The following is a 7,376-nucleotide window of genomic DNA, read 5'->3' on the forward strand; positions in this document are numbered from 1 at the left end:
GATATTTTCCTTGTCATCACGGATAGATGGCACCAGAGGTTGCCACACTTCTTCTGGGGAGGCGACATCTATCTCTAGAGTTTTTCTGATTGTATGCCTTTGATATGATACCTACGACGAGGTTGATATCTAGACTAGGTTTGCCATAAATACCTTTGCTATATTTATAGTATAAATGGTGGTCTGGACATACAACATTGCAAGTTGATAAACGCGTTGTAAAAACATTGCGAATATTGTGAAACAATCACTGTATGTATGTTGTATGCATGTATGTATGTAAGTTTGTCTATAAAGTTTATTAATAGTTATATAACACTGATAAATTCATGCATTTCAACATTTCACTTAATATTACTTCCAAAATTACTTGTACAAGTGCGCAGAAAAAATATTTGTCATCTAGTGGCGAGCGCCCACTCGTGGGTGTCACCATAATATTGTTATAACTTTAGAACTACATATTTGTTGTCTAAACCTGAAACTTTCCCAAAAATGTCCGTATATATTTGTCTTTAATGCTGCATTAAAACAAAGCCAAAATTTTAAACTTCATAACACAACTTTTGTATTTCAAAAACCACCTCCCTAATTTTTATAAAAATGTTAAAATATCCGCCATTTCGTTTTAAATAAGTATTAAGAAGTGCAGTTAGACTGATCTTCTTTAAAATGGTTATTGTGTACAAATTGCAAATCAATCGATACATAAACGTCTGAGATATAGCGAGTTTAAATGAAAATTTTCCGCAGTGAAAAATTCGGTATTGTGGCTTTTTCGACATAAAGGCATGAGTAAAAAATTGGTTAAAATTAACTGTAAATGTATTTTTGAATAAGCTATCGATTACAATAGGTTTGAAATCGCTTCACTTCACTTTAATTGTATGTTTTTATGCTGCTTGTTGTCTTCGCTGTTGTCGCCCAATTTTGCGAGAAAAGAATAACGGACCTGCGCTTGCGCAACCTCTGATATATAAACCTTGACCGCAGCCGTACTGCGATGAACATGATGTCGGTGGAGGTATAAATAATTTTTTCGCAACTTTTCAAACCCCTCCTCCCGTAAACTGTTTTTCCCTTTCTATAGCCCGCGCTCGCACTTTCGCTGCTGCGCGGGCAAAAATGTGCCCACCTCTGCGTTAAACCAAACATCACGCGGGCGAAGCTGTCGGCAAAGGCCAGTTGTCCATAAAAGGTGCCAGCTAACTTTTACAATCCCCTATTTACATTTTCGCCACGGTATTGTACATACAGATTGTAAGTGCTGTTTAATAAAAGCGGACCACCCATTAAAAACATGTATGTTGATAATTTCTTTTTCTATTTTTATACGATTTTAAAACTTTATTTCTCAAGATGAAAATAAACAATATAATTTTTGTTTTTCGTTTTTTGAAAATTTTACATAATTTCAGTAAACTAATTTTTGTTGACGACTAAAAATATTTTATAATAGTTAATGGTTGTTATTCTTTATTTCCATATTTACTTTTTCATTTCATTATTTGAATATAAAGTTACCATGTTTGTTTGCGTAAATACAACTTATACATACATTTGTATGTATACGCATGTTTCATTTTCTTATCATGTTTTTTATTTTCCAAAAATTAAATTTTGATTACTTACAAAGTTTTAAGCGATTTTGTTTATGCTTAATCTGTTATATGTATGTATGAATGTTTGTGTGAATTTGTGTTTATAATGAATATACATATGCAATCCCAGGATGGGAGTAAATACATGCACAGGAAAACGGAAGAAACTAAGGCATTTAATTTAGCACAAAAGTTGTGTCTTAAAAGTTTCGTATTATTTTTGCACGATTGATTTAAAGTTTCCGATTTCCTAGTTTTAACAAAGTTCTTGTCTATTTTAATGCATACATTTTCTCGTGTTAAATCAGAATTAGACAATTTGTTTTCCAAACTAAAGCTGCAAGTCCGAAAGTGCAGGCTTTAACTTAGTATCAGCATCTATGTATGCACATTACATAATACATATGTATGTATGTATTTATGCACATTTGAGCCGTTTATTTTGAAGATGGCATAAGTCACATCATGCCGTTTGACTTCAGTGATCATTTACCTGTATCTGAACATGAATGTTATTCGTTCAACTTCATCAAAAAGTTTTGCCATTAATTTATGACAGATCCATTCAGTTGGAAGTAACCAATCATTTAAGCAGTAGGGGCGGAAATAACTTATTCCACTTTCAAAATAACCGGCTCTTATGTACATATACATATCAGGGTTGTTGCGAATATTATTCCCAAATAAAAGTCCTTTCCGGATAATAAACAAACCGCTTATCCAAATTAAACAAGTTTGGTATAAAATGAAAGAGGACTTTAATAGCTTTAAAACTGAAATGTCTAAACGAGGAAAGCCACATACTGAAAAATTTTTAAATAAAAAATATTAACTAATCACCATAGAACAAACCTTGTGTCAGGTATATGCCTTTCTTTAGTATAGAATTTAAAAAAAAATATAAATAGAGGTCGTTCGTTATTTATGTTTAAAAGCTATTTCATCCCTATTTCATATGATACCAAATTTTTTTACTTTTATTTTGGAATAATATTCGCAACAACCCTGATACATATGTATGTACATACATATACATACATATATGCACTGTGTAAGCAAATATAAAAATGTTCGAGATTTGATAACTTATTGTTAGAATGAATACAACTAAATAATGAAGACTTAAATTCGAGGGTACTCGTAATAAAATATGTAAGTATGTATGTATATGGAATTAAAATCCTGTGATAATCGATACGTTTGTTGTTGGTGTATAGAATTATTTTGTTTCAAAGTCGGTTGAATATTAGTTATTTATTAAAAATTATATACATATAATATATGTATGTATGTATATACACGTTTATATGTATAATCATTCACTAGACACATTCCAAAATCTCAATTTTATTTATTGAATAGGTAAAGGATATAAAACAACAAGTAATCTTTAAGCAAAAAACAAAACCGACTTCAATTCTCATATTTAAAATTTAATATTATCGTTAATTTCTTGAGCAACCACCTTGAGGTATCACCTTTCCGATGAAAAAAGAATTATCGAAATCGGTTGACGTGGTCCAAAGTTATGCGGTAACATACATAAAAAAAATATTACGACAAAAAAAATGAGGTTATCAGTCCTTTTTTTGAAGTCGGTTAAACACGAATTCGATTCAAAATTACGTTTTCACCGGCGATGACAATAAACTTAACTAAATTTATTTATTTAATTATTTGTAAATTTTGTCCAGTAGAATAATAACGAAAAATGGGAAGGAATTATTCCTTATTCATATTTTTGTTGGGCATAAAAATATTCGTGCTGTAGCTTTTTCTTTACGTTTATTCTAACGCTTAAAGTTGTTTATACATGTATGTATATAAACGTTAATCCTAAATTTGTTTGTACTATGTCGTGGAAATAATTCCGGTCTATTGCAGTTTAACTTAATTTTTTTTTTTATTTAATGTTTACAAAACTGGTGGAACTAATTAACTGTTAAAAATCACCGAAAACTGGATGTTTTTCGAAGTTATGATGCAAATAGTGCAAATTTCAAATATATTGTATGTGTGTAGCAGACATGATCTTTTATTAGTCTGAAGGCAGACCATGAATATTTCCGAAGAGAATTGAAAATAACTTTATTTATGAATACACACGTTCTATATAAAATCAATTTCTTGATTTTAATCTTCCAATTACAAAATGTTTTGGTCTGAAAAGCTCCAAATTGTAAATGAAAATCTTTGTACCAATATTTTTCAAGATTTTTAAAGGAAGATACCGTATAATTTCCCAATTTTTATGTATGAAAAAATAAAACTTTTTAAGATCAATAATTGTAATTGTTGACAAAATACATACGAATTAAATATCACCTTATTATATCTATGTATGTATGTATGTACATATGTCGTACATAATGGCGGCTGTTTATCAGATGCTCAAACTTACATAGATATTCGTTCCAACTGAAACTTGATGTTAGAAGTTATGTTCTTTTTATAAATTGTTAGTGTTGTTTTTGAAAGTTGTTGCTGCGCCTTTTACTTTGCACATCAGACTCTGTCACGTACATCCGTACTGCATATCATTAACCTTTCTACTCGATTTTCGACTTTCGTCGTAGGACTTTTTAGGTTGTTTTCTTAATAAGGTTTTAGTATTTAATAAGTTACCAATTAGTGTTTTCAAATATTTTATAAATCCACTGACTGACTTTAGCTAATGCTAATTTTTTATATTTTTTATTTATGTCTCTTTGTTTTTATGTTCCTATACTTTTTTAACACTAACTTTTAAACTACATAGTATATGTAGCTGTGAATTTTTGATTGACTTAACTTTCTACACACAGCTATTTAAAGATTTCTAGTGCATTCTTTCAGTTTTTTAGTCTTAAATTAAAATTGCAATTCAAATTGTATATGTATGTACATATGTCTACCTCACTCTGAAACAGTTAGTATATTTATTAGTTTTTATGGAATACTAAAATTATCGGGATCTATGTATCATGAAGTTCTTACTGCAGAAACATCGATGCAATTATTTTTATTGTAAGGCTTTCTAAAAACATTGTTGCCACCGTAAAACCCCAATAACGTGAAATAGGTGAGTTTATTATTTTTAAGTTCTGTTACTCAACTATGAATTTGTAAAATTTTGTGTTTCTCCTCTCATCCACTATTAAAAAATAATCTAAACTAAACACAATAAAAAAATGGGCAATAATTCAAAGAATTGACGATTTTGATTTTTGTTTTGGTCTATTTTGGGCCCGTTTATTATATTCATTCCTCTCGTTATTCTCCCAATCGTTTTTGTTTTTATTTATTTTAATTTAATTTTTTAAATTTTCTACAATTTTTCTGTTTTTTTTGTATGTTATTTTAATTTATCTTAAAAAATTAACTTTTTCAAAGTTTTCTTGAAGGCACTTCAGATCGGACGTTTTGGCCCATGTGCGATTTTTTATTACATTTGGCGGCTCATGTTAAAGATGCTCGTGTTGTTGTTGTGGTTGTTCAATGTCTGCTTAAAAAAAAAACAATAAAATTCCAAAGTTATCCCTAAAGAATTTGCCAAAGATATTGTCGAAACTGTCCTTAATCTTTAAAAATTGTCCACCTACTACGAAAAATGCATTTTGAACAAAAGAAATCAGATTACCGGTTATTTTGATTTGGTTTGTTGCTTTCTATGCCGATGCTATTGCCTCTTAACGGTTTTAATATGAATGTAGATTCATAATTATTGCTATTTGCCTTGAGAATCATTCAATTCTTTGAATTAAAGCATAACTTATTATGTAGTATCATATTTTTGTCCTTTTGCAATGGTACTGGGAATGTGACAGATCCAAGACCTCATGCAAAAAAGTGTGTGTACGATAAATGGCTTCCTTGATTAAATTTGCTGGGTTCAATAAATTATAATATATAATAATTATTATTAAAATCAGGTTCTTACATAAATGGTATATATTTAAAGACCATGGTTGATCCTAATACATAGAAAAGTTTTAATCAAACAGATGATAATAGATTGGCGCTTACACATATGTTAGTGTTTGGCCGAGCTTCTCCTCCGATTTGTGGCGTGCACCTTGATGTTGTCAAACAAAGGGGAGGGACCTACAGTTTTACGCCGCCTCCGAACGGCGATTGTATTTTTATGAGAAGCTGTTTTTCATGGCAGAAATACACTCGGAGGTTTGCCAATGCCTGCCGAGGGGCGACCGCTGTTAAGAAGAAAATATTTTTTCTATATTTTTTTTGTGCGATGTTGCGGACCTGCGAAGTGGTAGCGCGCATTGCTAACCACTACACCACAGCGGCCACCAATCAAACATATTTTTAGCTACGTATATAAATATTAGGATTTTTTTTTCGTTCCTCAAGTAAGTAAGCCAGTTTTGTGGCCCACCGGGAGCATTATCTTACGTTTTTTGCTATTATATTTATGTCTATGTTCTTATATGCCCCTGATCTCAGACCGAGACCAGTTACTCCGAGTGGTCTGAGAGTGACAAAACGTCCTCCTCGAAATGTGCAACTAAGTGGTTGATTAGATTTTAGACATGTTTACTAATACGTTTTAAGGAGTGTTTCTTCGGAAAGCGGCACTAGCAAGATTCAAAGGACGCAGGAAGTCGGTGTTGTATGAATCGTAACTTTACGTAAAAATTCGAACATTAAATGATCTTTAAAGCCAAGTTCAATGGTACACAAGGGTTGATACATAACATTTTTTATCATGTTTCCTAGTCCTTGCATAGTTGTCAACATTTATATAATTTCATCACCTTTCAGGGAGTTTCTGGAGAGTAAGTAGCTTGCGTCGCCGTGCGGTGGAAGGTTATAGGTAAAAAACAATCTATATACTCTAAGCTATTAAAAAATCACAATGACAGATTTCCATATAAGCTGCCATAAAAAGTAGTAATCCGATATTGCTGGAATTTCTAAGACTGAGGAAGTATACAAAATTATGCAGATTGGTGAACTTTCATGCCCGCTACATTAGGAGGCAGATATGTATGCCTGTTTTTTCCGAATTTAGAAAAAATCTAGTTTTAATTTGGTTTTTGTATGGCTGGTAGGCGAAGCAGTAGGCCGACTTTAACGATCTTTCAGATTTAAAACTTTCTGGCTAAAACTAAGCTACAAACTGAATTTGATTAAAATCAGATAACATTTATAATTTCCGCCCCAGTTTAGTGTGCGTGGCAGTTTGCAAATATATGGGACTTTTCAGATTTCTTCATGCCTACACAGCCTACTTTCCACACAAATTGGAAACTTTTAAACTGTTTGGTAGCTTGGGAACTTTTATTTAATTTTGGTAACTTTTGCAACCAAATATCTATTTGCATTACTAGAAAGAAATGAGTTATGTTTTGCATATGCGTAATTATAAAAAGCCTTCGAGTTCAGTGATAGCAATAGTGACACTTCTACAAAACTCTCAATTTACTTTGATGAGAAAAGAGTTATCTCATTCGAATACTGGACATATTTGAATTACAATGTCAGCACTACGGCTATATTTAAAAAAAAAAAAACTATCGAATTTTTGCGATAAAACTTGAATTCTACCATTTTAATACTGGAAATATTGTTTGCGACAGTAGTGGCGGTACAAAAATTTGGCCATCTGGCGATTTCTGGTAAGGTCCATAAATCGTTTATATTATTGTTGACAATGTTAAAAATACATTTTTACGAAAACTCCGTTGTTTCAATATGTGAGGACGCCAATTTACTTCAATTTATTACTTCCAATAAACTCTTAAGAGGCAATAAGATTATTTAAGTTTTTTTTTT

This window comes from Rhagoletis pomonella, unplaced genomic scaffold (assembly GCF_013731165.1).
Source record: "Rhagoletis pomonella isolate Grant_MI unplaced genomic scaffold, Rhpom_1.0 Rhpom_scaffold_00001, whole genome shotgun sequence".
Taxonomy (NCBI): Eukaryota; Metazoa; Arthropoda; class Insecta; order Diptera; family Tephritidae; genus Rhagoletis; species Rhagoletis pomonella.